Source organism: Dasypus novemcinctus, chromosome 2, assembly GCF_030445035.2.
Source record: "Dasypus novemcinctus isolate mDasNov1 chromosome 2, mDasNov1.1.hap2, whole genome shotgun sequence".
NCBI lineage: Eukaryota > Metazoa > Chordata > Mammalia > Cingulata > Dasypodidae > Dasypus > Dasypus novemcinctus.
Window position 1 is genome coordinate 139,291,999 of NC_080674.1, and position 15,426 is coordinate 139,307,424.

A 15,426-nucleotide genomic window follows, 5' to 3' on the forward strand; every position below is an offset into this window, starting at 1 on the left:
CACGGAATAACATGCTTTATCTCACAGGACACTGAGCAGGGAACAAATGATGCTAAAGAGCTCTCTTAGATATGATGATGCTTGCATAGAACAGAATTGAAAGAACAGAATTGCTTCGGAAGAGCACTGGGTACAAGGTATTTTGTTAGGATATTATTTTACTTTATTTTTTAAAGATTTATTTATTTATTTCTCTCCCCTCCCTCCACCCCACCCCTGGTTGTCTGTTCTCTGTGTCTATTTGCTGCGTCTTGTCTCTTTGTCCGCTTCTGTTGTTGTCAGTGGCACGGGAATCTGTGGTTCTTTTTGTTGCGTCATCTTGCTGTGTCATTTCTCGGTGTGGGCGGTGCCATTCTTGGGCAGGCTGTACTTTCTTTCACGCTGGGCGGCTTTCCTTACGGGGCGCACTCCTTGTGCGTGGGGCTCCCCTATGCGGGGGACACTCCTGCGTGGCATGGCACTCCTTGCGCGCATCAGCACTGCGCATGGGCCAGCTACACACGGGTCAAGGAGGCCTGGGGTTTGAACCACGGACCTCCCATGTGGTAGACGGAGGCCCTAACCGCTGGGCCAAGTTCGCTTCCCAGTATATTATTTTAAATAAAAAATAAAATCAATTATATCTAGTTTCATAAGCTAATGCAATGTCAAATTACATTTAATTTTAAATAAATAATTCTCTTAATGTTACTTATTAAAAATATTCTATTTTCTGGTTATAGACTCACATATTTTTCATAACTTATAGGTAGTTTCATTTTAATCTATAAATTGTAGGATAACCTTTTTGACATTTACTCCGAAATTTTTAATTAATGATTGTATATAATTTGATATTTGAATTTAGCATATAAATTTCCTATAGAATGTGCAAAAGTGAAAAACCTATGGAGGATGAGAGAACTGAAAAGAACTTGTGCAATAAATATGCATATTTAAAGTTCAAAATTAAAAATAAGTGAAATAGAAACCAAATAAACTCAGGAAAGATAATGAAGAAAAGAACAAAATCATTTCAGCAATGAAAACTAAATTGTATGGTGTCCAAGGAAGAAAAATATATGACCAAAAGTGTACCAAGATGCTCAGAGGAAAGAATGAGAAAAAATCAAGAAAGTAAAGCAAAAACAAAGGTAAAGGTAAATAGAATCAGAGAAATAGTGCTAAATAGAAAAGACTGGCAAAGAACAACAACAGAGGTGTAACTGAAGTCCTTAAAAAAAAAAAAAAAGAATGGAGACCTGCAATGGCCAATTCCAAAATTCCAAGATATGTATAATTAATCCACAAGACTTTAAGATAAAGAAAAAAAGATTTGGTGATCTCCACACAAAATGACCAAATCAATTGTGAAGGAAAAAATCAGGTTGCCATCATATGTCTCAAATAACATAAAAAGCAAGACAACAATGTAGCAACATTTTAAAGAAATGCAAAGAAATCAAGTGTAACCTAAGGATTTTATATCAAATCCAACTGTCCTTACATTATCAAGACTATAAAAAACAAGCAGTTTTCAATCAGTATGAACTCAAGCACACATTCTTAAGGATGTGATCATCCCAAAGATAATCAGAGAAACTTTAACAAAGTAGTAAGCAATGGGCTGTTTTAAAGTTATCACTCTAAGACTAAACAAAGGTGGTGATATGGGCGGAAGAAAATTATAAACATGTTATATGCCCTTACAAAGTAGAAAAAATACAACTTTTTAAATGGAAGAGGAAGGAGAGAGAAGGAGAAAAAGTAGTATAAACTCAGTGATTGCTTATCATGAAAAATATATCAAAATGCATCATGAGCACTGATTTAAAACACATAAGGAAAAAAGAACATTATTTAAATATATTTGTGTAAAGATATCCAATTGAATGAAAATTCAATCCTTATTCAATATGCAAAGAAATAAAAAACAATGGAACAAGTCAACAGTTAAGTAGGTAAATATAATAAACACAGTAAATTAACCTAAAATTATGTCAAAACTGATACCAAATAATTCAATCACATGAAAAAATTTAAGTGGATTTAATCCAGTTTAAGAATTACAAATAACCACACTCTCAAAGGAATATAACAGAATCTAGAGTCCCTACATCATAGTTTTTACAGCAGACAGAACACAATCCAAAATCACTTGACAAGAAGAATCAGGAACATATGATCCATTCTCAAGAGATAAAGCAATGAACAGAGAATGTCCCAAAGCTGAAACACATTTTGGAATTAGCAGACAAGTATTTTAAAGCAGCTATCATAATCATACTCAATGATGTGAACAAAAATAATACAATGAATGAAAAGAAGGGAAATCTGAGAAAAAAACTAGAAACTAAAATAACAAAAACAATAATAAAGTAAGCAGCTTTAAAATTTGACATAGTTATGAATTCCAAAAATAGGTATTAGATTATGTTTATAAATTGATCTGAACCTGCATACGATTAAGTTATGATTAGGGCTTTGATTGGGCCACGTCATTAGGGCATTGAGTCCCCACCCACAGATAAAAGGCACAGCAAAGGACAGAGTTGAGGGTTTTTGATGTTGGAGTTTGATCTGAAGCCTTAAGCTAGAGCCCCAAGAAGTAAGCCCACAGAGAAAAGACAATCAAGATCCTGGAAGGAAGAAACCCAGGAAGCCTGAACCCTTGCAGACGTCAGCAGCCATCTTGCTCCAACACGTGAAAACAGACTTTGGTGAGGGAAGTAACTTATGCCTTATGGCCTGGTATTTGTAAGCTCCTACCCCAAATAAATACCCTTTACAAAAACCAACTGGAAAGCGGACTTGGCCCAATGGATAGGGCATCCACCTACCACATGGGGGGTCCGTGGTTCAAGCCCTGGGCCTCCTTGACCCGTGTGGAGCTGCCCCATGTGCAGTGCTGATGTGCACAAGGAGTGCCGTGCCACACAGGGGTGTCCCCTGCGTAGGGGAGCCCCACGTGCAAGGAGTGCACCCCATAAGGAGAGTTGCCCAGCACGAAAGAAAATGCAGCCTGCCCAAGAATGGTGCTGCACACAAGGAGAGCTGACACAACAAGATGACGCAACAAAAAGAAACACAGATTCCCAGTGCCGCTGATAAGGATAGAAGCAGTCACAGAAGAACACACAGCAAATGGACACAAAGAGCAGACAACGGGGGGCAGGGGGGTGAAGGGGAGAGAAATAAATAAAAAATAAATCTTTAAAAAAAAAACAACAACCAATTTCTGTTATTTTGCATCAGCACGCCTTTGGCTAACTTATACAAAGTATAAACTAAAAATCCTATTACTGAAAAATACAATTGATGAATTTAAAATTCACGGATGGGCTTAACATGAAAATGGAGATGACAGAGGAAGGAGTCAATGAAGTTGGAGGTAGTTTAATAGATACCACATATTTTGAAAAACAGAGCAAAGGCTATCTGTACTTTTTTTAGGTACCAGGGGTGGGGAATTGAACCCGGGATCTTGCATATAGGAAGTTGGCACTCAATCACTGAGCCATTTCAGCTCCCCTGAGTTGGTTTTTTGTTGTTGTTGTTTTGCTTGTTGTTTGTTTTTGGCTTTTTAGAAGGCACTGGAAACCATACCCAGGACCTCCCATGTGGGAAGCAGGTGCTCAACCACTTGAGCCACATCTGCTCCCTGTACTTATTTTGAAATGAGAAAATTCTGAGAACATTACCAGTAGCTTGGGGAACTATCAGACTACAACAAAGGGTCATACATATGTGTAATTGGAGTTCCAGAAGAAGAAAGACAGAATGAAGTAGAAAAAACTATTTGAAGAAATAATGGCCAAAATTTTCACAAATTTCATGAAAGACATAAACACTTACAGATTCAAGCAGCCAAACAAACTCCAAGCAACATAAATACAAAAAAAAACCATCGATAGAATGGATGTCCCACAAGTTGTCTACCCATTCACCAGATGTTGGATTTTTGGGTTTTTCTCGGTTATTATAGATTATAAAGCTTCTATAAACATTCACATACAAATATTTACATGAAAATGTTGTCATTTCTCTTAAATTCTTAGGAATGGGATAGCTGGGTCATATAAGACTGTATTTAACTTTAAAAGAAACTGCCAAATTTTTTCCAAAGTAGTTGTACTATTTTGCATTCCCAGCAATAATGTATGATAATTTCAGTTGTTCTGCATACTTGCCATTATCCTGTCAGATATTTTTGTTGTTTTTCAGCCATTCAATTAAGTCTTTATTGACATGTCAGTATGGTTTTAATTTGCCTTTCCCCTTTTCCCATAAGGATATTCAATTGGTTCACCACCATCTCTTAAAAAGATCACTCCTTTCCCACTGAAATGCAGTGGCACTTTGTCATAAATCAGTTGACAGGACTGGCCTCTTCACTTGTTTAGTTGCTCTCTTTGCCTAATCTTTGTACATTCAATATCACATTATCTTCATTATTATAACTTTATAAGTCTTGAATTTTGAAGTATAAGCCCTCCAAGTTTCTTCTTCAAAATATTCTTGTCTAATCATGGTCATTCATATTTCCGTATGAGTTTTAGAATCAGCATGCTGACTTCCACAAAAAAAAAAAAAAGCTTTGATTTTCATTGAGATTGCAGCAAATCTATAGATCATTTTGGGGAGAAGTGAAACATTACAAAATACAGATTCATCCAATCCATGAACATTTTAAACCTTCCAATATTTTATAATTTTCTGTGTACAGATCTTATATACATTTTTAGTTTTGTATATATTTCTGGGCATTTTATTGTTATACTGTTTGTTTTTGCTGTTTTGATGCTATTGTAACCTACATATTTTTATTTCATTTTCTAATTATTGCTATACATAAAAGTATATTTGGTTTTTATATACTGATACCTCAAGTAATCTTAGTAAATTCCATGAATAATAATACTTTGTATTCTTTCGGATTTTCTACATACCCAATAATGTCATCTAAGAAAAATCACAGTTTTACTTCTATGTCTAAATCTTTATGCTTTTATTTATCTTCCTTGCATTAACACACTGTAAGGTAAGACCTCTAGTATCATGTTAAATAAAAATGGTGGGAGCAGACATCAAGTTTTGCTCTATATTCAGAGGGATAGTGTTAAATATTTTACCATTAAAAATGATGCTAACTGTGGGTTTTTTGAGAAACTTTTCATCAGACTAAAGAATTTTCCTTCTATTCTTTGTAGGCTAAGAGGTCTATCATAAACAGATGCTGGCTTTTATAAAAACATTTTTCTATATCTACGGATTATCATATAGTTGTTCTCTTTTATTCTGTAATGGTTGTGAATCAGATTGATTTTTAACATGAACCTATACTTTCATTAGTGAAATAATTTTATTTTGATCATGATACAGTTATCCTTTTTGTATACTGCTATATTTGATTTACTAATCATTTCTTTAAGACTTCTGGTCTATGTTCCTGGGAGATATTGGCCTGGCGTTTTCCTTTCTTTTTTTTTTTTTTTTTTAAAGATTTATTTATTTATTTAATTCCCCCCCCCCCCCCCGGTTGTCTGTTCTTGGTGTCTATTTGCTGTGTCTTGTTTCTTTTGTCCGCTTCTGTTGTCGTCAGCGGCAGGGGAAGTGTGGGCGGCGCCATTCCTGGGCAGGCTGCTCTTTCTTTTCAGGCTGGGCGGCTTTCCTCACGGGCGCACTCCTTGCGCGTGGGGCTCCCCCATGCAGAAGACACCCTTGCGTGGCACGGCACTCCTTGCGCACATCAGCGCTGCCCATGGCTAGCTCCACACGGGTCAAGGAGGCCCGGGGTTTGAACTGCGGACCTCCCGTATGGTAGACGGACGCCCTAACCACTGGGCCAAAGTCCGTTTCCCTGGAGTTTTCCTTTCTTGTAATATTTTTTTCAGGCTTTGGTACAAGGGCTTTGGTGACCTCATAAAAAGAGTTGGGGCTTCAAGATAACCTTTATGAAACATTTCCAATGGTATTTAGATTATTCCGAGACATAGGAAAGGAACAAAAGTACTTCCTTCAATTTATCTCATGAAGCCAGAACCACTATAATACCAAACCTTCATAAAAATAGTTTAAAAAGAACAATCTTCCAATAGTACATATGAAAACACAAGAAAAATTATAAATAAAGTATTTGGCAAGTAAGAATTCCTGCTACATATAAAGATTATATCCCTCTAAGAATACAAAAAGAAAGATCCAGAAGATCCTTTCTAATTTCCAAAGTATCACTGACTGAGATAAAAAGAAATGAATGAAGATGTTTTAGAAAGAAAATTTGCCTGTCATCAATCATCCAGATGCCAGTAGAAAAAACATGCTGGAGATTAGAATAGTTAAGGGTGAATAGATGACTAGAATTTTAAACCTTGCAGCTCTCTGAAACTGATGTAAGGATTTCCATGGAAAGATCAGAAAAGGTTTCCTCTGTTCCTATTCACAAATTAGTGTAGGTTGCATGAGGTAAATATTTGGAATCCTCTGTCTAACTCATTTATGATAAACTTCAAAAAAGTCATGTAAAAACTTTAAATTAAAAACTAAAACTTTTTAAATGAATTAAAAATTCCAACAAATGTAAAAAACATCTCTTCTGAGGACCAAATTAAAAGATAATATATAAGAGGACTGTGGGAAGATGGTGGAGTAGGAAGCTCCAGGAATCAACCCCTCCACCAAACAACTATTGAACTGACTAAAACTATCTGAATCAAACATATTGGAATGTTAAGAGTCTAGTGGAACACTTTCAGCATCTTGGGGAGAGCTGGATGAAGAGACCAGCAAATTGTAATAATTATCAGTGAATTTCGCCTTCTAAGGAGTGGCTACCTTCCCCCAGGATGAAAGGCAGCCGTGAGGACTGTAATCTGAGTTCCTGGTGCAGCTTGCAGGTGCCAGGGTAAACAATAAGGACATTATCCTCCAAAAATAACTGGGTGTGTATGACCTGACTGCTGATCAATAGGGAAAGGGTAGGCAAGGAGGGTGGTCATTGTTTCAATCCCACAGACAAAATGGTAGAGTCATCATAAAGAAACAGAGCCTTTTCTTCACCCCTTTCTTTCCTTTCCCTGGTTTGGAAGCAAGAATTGTTCATAAAACTAAAAACTGATGGCTCCCACTCTCGACAAGAAAAAAACAGCAATCCCAGAGGAATGAGAGAGTAAGATTTCCAGATTTATAACAACTTAATACTCAGAATGTCCAGTTCTTAACGAAAGTATCAAACACACAAAGGAAAAAGAAAGTACGGCCCATTCTCAAGAGAAGAAAAAGAATTAGACAGAAACCATCCCTGAGGAAGTTCATACTTTGGAACTATTAATTAAAGACTTTAACTGTCTTAAACATGTTCCAACAACTAAAGGAAACCATGGACAAAATACTAAAGGAAAATTGGGAAAACAAATGTCTGAATAAAACAGAGAAATAAAAATTACAAATAAGGAGTCAAACATATTCAGGAGCTGAAAGTACAATAAATGAAACTAAAAATCAATAGAGGGTTTCAAACGCAGACTTCATCAGGCAGAATAAAGGATTAACAAACTTGAAGACAAAACAATTGAAATAATCCAATATGAGGAGCAAAAAGAATGAAGAAAAATGAACAAAGCCTGTAGAACTTGTGGGACTCCTTCAAGCATACCAACATGTGTATCATAGTTGTCCCAGGAGGACAAGAAAAAGAGAATGGACAGAAAAAGTATTTAAAGAGATAATGGCCCAAAACTTCCCAAATATGAAAGATATAAATGTATTCATGAAAGAAGTTCAGGGAACTCCAAGCAGGATAAATGCAGAGAGAGAGCTACACCAAGACACATTAAATGAAACTGTCAAAATCCAAAGACAAAAAGAGAAATCTGAAAGCAACAAGAGAGAAGCAATTTGTCATGTACAAGTGATCCTCGAAAAGATTAATAGGAGATTTCACCAAAAGTTATGGAGGCCAGAGGCAGTGGGATGTTGTATTTAAAGCCTTTAAAGAAAAATTCTGTCAACTAAGAATTCTGTATCCAGCAATACTATTCCTCAAGAAAAAGGAGACATTAAGATATTTAAAGACAAGCAAAAGCTGAAGGAATTCATCATCAGAAGACCTGCCCTAAAAGAAATGCTAAAGGAAGTCCTTCAGGTTGAAATAAAGGACATTAGACCATAATTTGAAGACATAAGAAGAAATAAGGAACATTTGTAAAGATAACTACATAGGTAAATATAAAATCCTGAATTATTATACTTTTGGTTTGTAATTGCTACCCCTTCACTTTTATAACTTAAATGGCAAATGCGTAAAACAATAATTAAAATCTATCTTAATAGGTATACATGAATAAAAATGTAATCTGAGACAATAACAATATAAAAAGGGAGGGACAAAGATGTATAGGATTAGGGCATTTGTATACTACTGAAACTAATTCAAACTAGGTTGTTATTAGATTAAGATTTTAATTGTAATTACAAACATAATACCAAAGAAAATAACTTGCAAATACAGAGAAAAGTAAAGAAGGGATACTACAAAAAAAAATTAACTAAATACCAAAAATGCAGTATTAGAGTAATTGAGGAATGAAAACATAAAAGATATTAAAAAAAAAAAAAAACTAAATGGGAGAAGTAAATCCTTTCCCATCACTTATTACCTTAAATGTAAATGAATTAAACTCCCACATTAAAAGGTAAGACTGGCACACTGGATAAAAACACATAATCCATCTTTCTGCTGTCTATAAGAGATTTATTTTAGATACAGATTCAAAGAGATAGAGAGTACAAATACGGAAAGGATATTCCCTGTAAACGATAGCCAAAAAAGAACAAGAATGGCTGTATTACTGTCAAACAAAATAGACATTAAGTGAAAAACAGTTATAAGAGACAAAGAAGGACATTATATATTGATAAAAGTTTCAATCCACAAGAAGAAATAATAGGGAAACGGACTTTGGCCTAGTGGTTAGGGCGTCCGTCTACCATATGGGAGGTCCGCAGTTCAAACCCTGGGCCTCCTTGACCCGTGTGGAACTGGCCCACGTGCAGTGCTGATGCGCGCAAGGAGTGCCGTGCCACGCAAGGGTGTCCCCCGCGTGGGGGAGCCCCACGCGCAAGGAGTGCGCCCGTGAGGAAAGCCGCCCAGCGTGAAAAGAGGGAGCAGCCTGCCCAGGAATGGCGCCGCCCACACTTCCCGTGCTGCTGACGACAACAGAAGCGGACAAAGAAACAAGACGCAGCAAATAGACACCAAGAACAGACAACCAGGGGAGGGGGGGAAATTAAATAAATAAATAAATCTTTAAAAAAAAAAAAGAAGAAATAATAATTATAAACATGCAAACCTAATAGAATCCCAAAATATATGATGCAAGAATTGACAGAATTACATTCATATGCCTGTTGAGCCCTAAATATCAGCAGAGTTGCAACACTTACTCTCCAGTTCATTGGACTTGCCCAAGACAACTAACAAAAGGATGATGATGGACAATACCCATCCCAAAAAACAGTATCCACAACTGCAAGCAAGACAGTTCCATCCATCTGCCCATGGGATCTAAGTCCTCTCTCAATCATAAACAGAGTTGGCATCACCATCCCAAAATCCTCAAGATTGAGGAATGAACAAACATAAAGGGGGAATACAACTGTGGACTAAAGTATACTTATTATTTTTCTAGCAACGGAAGAACATGTATAATTGATATAAAGGCAGTGGTCACCAGAGGTTCTGAGGGGACGGAAAGGGAAGAATAGGTGCAACATGGGGCATTTTTGGGACACTGAAAATGTCCTGCATGATACTGCAATGACAGATACAGGCCATTATACATTTTGTCAAAATCTATAAAATTGTGTGGTGCAATGTGTAAACTAGAGTGTAAACCATAGACCATGGTTAGCAGCAATTCTTCAATATGTGTTCATCAACTGTAGCAAATGTACCACACTAATGAAAGATGTTGTTAATGGGGGAAAGTGGGATGGGGGAGGGGGGGAGTATATGGGAAACCCATATATTTTGATGTAACATTTATGTAATCTAAAGCATAAAAGTTTTTTAAAAAATTTTTAAAGGAATTGACAGAATTAAAGAGAAAAACAGATATTTCTACATTAATAGTCGGATTCAATACACCACTTTCAATAATTGATAGAGCATCAAGATAGAAGACAAACAAGGAAATAGAGGACTCAAACCATATTATAGACCAATTACACATAAAGAATATTGCGGTCACCCCTTGGGCTGAAGTGTGGTTTGCTGGCCTGGCGGGGGAGCGGCCGCGGTAGGCCTAATTCCGCTGCCCCCATAATAGGGTGGTTGGTCGGGCCCACCGCCACCCCTGAAGGAAGCTCGGCATGGGCGCAGAGTGCCCTCGGGTCTCCCCTTCTCGGCAGCCATGCTTCCGCGGCCACCCCTCCTCCCAGATGGCACCACCCGATGCCTTGTGGGGCGGCACCCTTCTTCTTCCTTCTCCCTGCGCAGGCGCAGGGCAGAAAATTCCAGTCTGCCCTTTTCCCCTCCCCCGACAGCAGCAACAGCCAGGCGTGGGCGGAGAAATCCAGTCTGCCCTTTTCCCCTCCCCCAACAGCAGCAACAGCCAGGTGTGGGCGGAAAAATCCAGCCCGCCCTTTTCCCTTCCCCCGACAGCAGCAACAGCCAGGCGTGGGCGGGAAACTCAAGTCTGCCCTCCACCCCAGCAACAGCAGCCACCAATCCCTAAACCCTGCCCCTTCCCCCAGCAACAGCGACAGCCAATCCCTAACCACCACCCCTCCCCCGTCCAGTACCGCCCACTGACCTTTCGCCGGCAACCAATCAGAACAGGGCGTGGCTTCGACCAATCAGCCTTCCCCAGCCCCTATAAAACTGTTGCCTCTCCCTCAATAAAGTTGGACTTGCGTGTTTACCTTGTCTCCGCGGTAGTTCTTCTGCCGTGCGCCCTCCAGTCCTGAGAGCCCCCGACAAGGGCCTGGCCTCCCTTGTCCCCAGTTCGTCGCCGGCTTCTCCGGGCGACCCCTTCGTCGCCTGCTTCTCCGGGCGACCCCTTCGTCGCCTGCTTCTCCGGGCGACCCCTTCGTCGCCAGCTTCGCCGGGCGACCCCGTCAGCCGAACCGCGCAACCTCTTGTGAGACCGATCCCTCGTCTGCTGCCAGACCGACCCCTCGTCCCAAGCGGGACCGACCCCTCGTCCAGAGCTGGACCGACCCCTCGTCCGCAGCCAGACCCCACCTCTACCGACCGAGCAAGCCGCCGCAGAATATATCAAGAACACTCCACCTGACAACAGCATAATACACATTCCTTTTGAGTGTGCATGGATCATTCTCAAGGATGGAGAATAGTTTACATACATTTACTATGTAAATCCAATCTCAATAAATTTGAAAGACTGAAATCTTACTAAGTATCTTCTTTGACAACAATGAACTGAAGCTATATATTACAAAATGTAGAACTTAAATAACATACTCTTAGACAACCAACGTGTCAAAGAAGAAATCACAAGGGAAATTAGAAAATACTTAAGAGACTAAAGAAAATGAAAATGCAACATATTGAAATTTATGCAAATATTTCAAAGGCAGTGTTCAGATGGAAATTGATAGCTGTAAATGCCTACATTAAAAAAAAAGGATTGCAAATCAATAACCTAACTTCATACCTAGAAGAACTAGGAAAAAAAAGAGCAAGCTAAACTCCAAGAGAGCCAAAGGAAGGAAACAGTAAGGCGCGAGCAGAGCAAAGTGAAGTAGAAAGTAGAAAAAACAATAGAATCAATAAAACCAAAAGCTGGTTCTTTGACAAGATCAATAAAATTGATAAATCTTTAGCCTCACTGACAAAGAAGAAAAGAGAGAGATGCAAATAACTAAAATCAGGAATGATAGTTGGGTCATGACTACTGACCTTCCAGAAATAAAAACTAATACAAGAGATAAAAACTAATACCATGATCAAGTGGGATTTATTCTAGGAATATAAAGGTGGTTCAGCATAAGAAAATCAATTGCTTTAATACACTACATTAATAGAATGAAAGGGGGAAACCACATGATCATCTCAATTGATGCAGAAAATGTATATCACAAAATCCATGATAAATTCATGATTTAAAAAAAAACACTCAGGAAGCAGACTTGGCCCGGTGATTAGAGTATCCGTCGACCACATAGGAGGTCCACGGTTCAAACCTTGACCCGTGTGGAGCTGGCCCATGTGCAGTGCTGATGAGCACAAGGAGTGCCGTGGCACGTAGGGGTGTCCCCTCGCTGGGGAGCCCCATGTGCAAGGAGTCCGTCCCGTAAGGAGAGCCGCCCAGCACAAAACAAAGTGCAGCCTGCCCAGGAATGGCACCACCCACACGGAGAGTTGACACAACAAGATGACGCAACCAAAAGAAACACAGATTCCCGTGCCGCTGACAACAACAGAAGTGGACAAAGAACACGCAGAAAACAGACACAGAGAACAGACAACTGGGGCAGAGGGGAGAAGGGGAGAGAAATAAATAAATCTTTAAAAAAAAAAAACTCAGGAAACTAGGAATAGAAGGAAACTTCCTTAACATGATAAAGGGCATTTATGAAAAACCCACAGTAAACATCATATTCAATGTTAATAGACTGAGCACTTTTCTCTTAAGATCAGGAACAAAACAAGGATGCCCAATTGTCACCACTGTTATTCAACACTGCACTGGAAGTTTTGGCCAGAGCAATTAGGCAAGAAAAAGAAAGAAAAGGAATCAAAATTGGAAGGGGAGAAAAAAAACTATTCCTATTCACAGATTAGATATGATCCTACACATAGAAAAACCCAAAGAATTCTTAAGAAAGCTACTAGAACTAATAACTGAATTCGACAAAGTTGCAGGATACAAGATCAATTGCAAAAACAGTTGTGTTTCTGTACACCAGTAATGAACAATATGAAAAGTTAAGAAAACAATCCCATTTACAATAGCATCTAAAAGAATAAAATACCAAGGAGCATCATTAATCAAGGCAGTGAAATACATATACACTAAAAACTATAAAATATTGCTCAAAGAAATTAAAGAATAAATAAATGAATGGCAAGACATTACATTTCCTAGGTTAGAAGACTTAATATTGTTCAAATGTGAATGCTACCTAAAGCTATTTACAAAATTAAAGCAAACCCTATCAAAATCACAGCATCCATTTTATAGAAATGGAAAAAGTGAATCTCAAAGTCATATAGAATCACAAGGGGACCCGAAGAGTCAAAATCTTGAAAAAGAAGAACAAAGTTGGAGGACTCATACTTCCCAATCTCAAACCTTACTATAGAGCTACAGTAATTAAAACCATGTGGTAGGGAAATGGACTTTGGCCCAGTGGTTAGGGCGTCCGTCTACCATATGGGAGGTCCGCGGTTCAAACCCCGGGCCTCCTTGACCCGTGTGGAGCTGGCCATGCGCAGTGCTGATGCGCGCAAGGAGTGCCGTGCCACGCAAGGGTGTCCCCCGCATGGGGGAGCCCCATGCACAGGGAGTGCGCCCGTGAGGAAAGCCGCCCAGCGTGAAAAGAAAGAGCAGCCTGCCCTGGAATGGCGCCGCCCACACTTCCCGTGCCGCTGACAACAACAGAAGCGGACAAAGAAACAAGATGCAGCAAATAGACACCAAGAACAGACAACCAGGGGAGGGGGGGAAATTAAATAAATAAATAAATCTTTTAAAAAAAAAACAAACCATGTGGTATTGGCATAACACATAGGCCAATGAAATGGAACTGAGTCCAGAAACAAACCCTCACATATATGACCAGCTGATTTTTGACAAATCCACTCAATGGTGAAATAGTCTCTTCAACAAATGGTGCTGGGTCAAAAGCATGAAGTTGGACCCCTATCTCTCACCATTTAAAAAATGAACTCAAAATGGAACAATGACCTAAATATAAGAGCTAAAATTATAAAGCTCTTAGAAGAAAACACAGGGAAATATCTTCAGAACTGTGTATTAGGCAATGGATTCTCAGATATTGCATTAAAAGCATAAGCAAGAAAAGAATTAATAAACAGGACTTCATCAAAGTTAAAAACTTCTGTGTATCAAAAGACCTTAGGAAGAAAGTGAAAGACTACCTATAGAATGGGAGAAAATACTTGGAAATCATATCTGATAATGATTTAATATTTTTTAATATTTTTTAAAACTCCTACAATTCAACAACAAAGAGACAAACAACCCAATTTAAAAAATGGGTAAAGGATTGGGTAGACAGTTCTCCAAAGAAGATATACAAATGGCCAATAAGCACATGAAAAGATGATCTACATCATTAGCCATTAGAGAAATCTAAATCAAAACTACAAGGAGGAAAGTGGATGTGGCTCAAGGATAAGGCCTCCACCTACCATGTGGGAGGACTGGGTTCGACCCCTGGGGCCTCCTGGTGAAAAAGAAGAGAATATGTCTGTGCAGCGAGCCAGTGTCCACATTGTCAGCCAAGTGCTCACACGAGTGCCTATGTGGGCAAGATAAGTGCCTGCACAGTGAGCCAAGTGTCCATGTGGGTGCCCATGGAGTGAGCCGAGTGTCCATGTGCTGAGCTGAGCGCCCACGCGGCAAGCCGAGTGCCCACATAAGTGCCTATGTGGTGAGCCAGTGCCTGTGTGGTGAGCCAATGCCCACGCCGTAAGCCAAGTGCCCATGTAAATGCCTGTGTGTTGAGCCAAGCGCCCGTGAGTGCCCACATGGTAAGCCAGTGCCCACACAGCGAGTCAGTGCCCACATGGTGAGCCGAGTGCCCGCACAGCAAGCCAAGTACCCACGTGGTGAGTCAGTGCCCACTCAAATGAGTCACACAGCAAGCTGATGATGTAACAAAAGAGAGACAAAGGGGAAAATCAAGGTGAAGTGCAGCAGAGACCAGGAACTGAGGTGGTACAATTGACAGAGACCTCTCTCCACATCAGAGATCCCCAGGATCAAATCCCAGTAAATCCTTTAAGAGAATTTACTAAATTCTCTTTAGGTGAAATAGATACAGAAGCTCACATAGCAAATGGACACAAACAGCAAGAGAAATAGATACAGAAGATCACATAGCAAATGGACACAGACAGCAAAAACAGCAGGTCAGGGTGGGGATGGGGCAGGGGATGGAGAGGAAAAAAAAAACTACAAGGAGATGCCACTTCACACCCACTAGGATAGCTGATGTTAAACAGAAAATAAGTGTTGGCAAGGATGCAGAGGAAGAGGAACCTTAGTACATTGTTGGTGGGAATGTAAAATGGTGCACCTGATGTGAAAAAATGGTTTGGTGGTTCCTCAGACAGTTAAATATGTAACTATTATATGACCCAGAAATCCTACTTCCAGGTATATATTCAAAAAGAATTTAAAGCAGGGACTCAGATTATTTGTACACTAATGTTCACAGCAGCATTATTCACAC

The 15,426-nt window shown here is 39.3% G+C and overlaps 1 protein-coding gene across 2 annotated transcripts in view; it reads right to left on the reverse strand.

The window, feature by feature from the left end:
* The window catches only part of LOC101442035 (prolyl 4-hydroxylase subunit alpha-2), an 84,134-nt gene that overhangs the window by 26,669 nt on the left and 42,039 nt on the right, over positions 1 to 15,426 (reverse strand). The window lies entirely within an intron of this gene.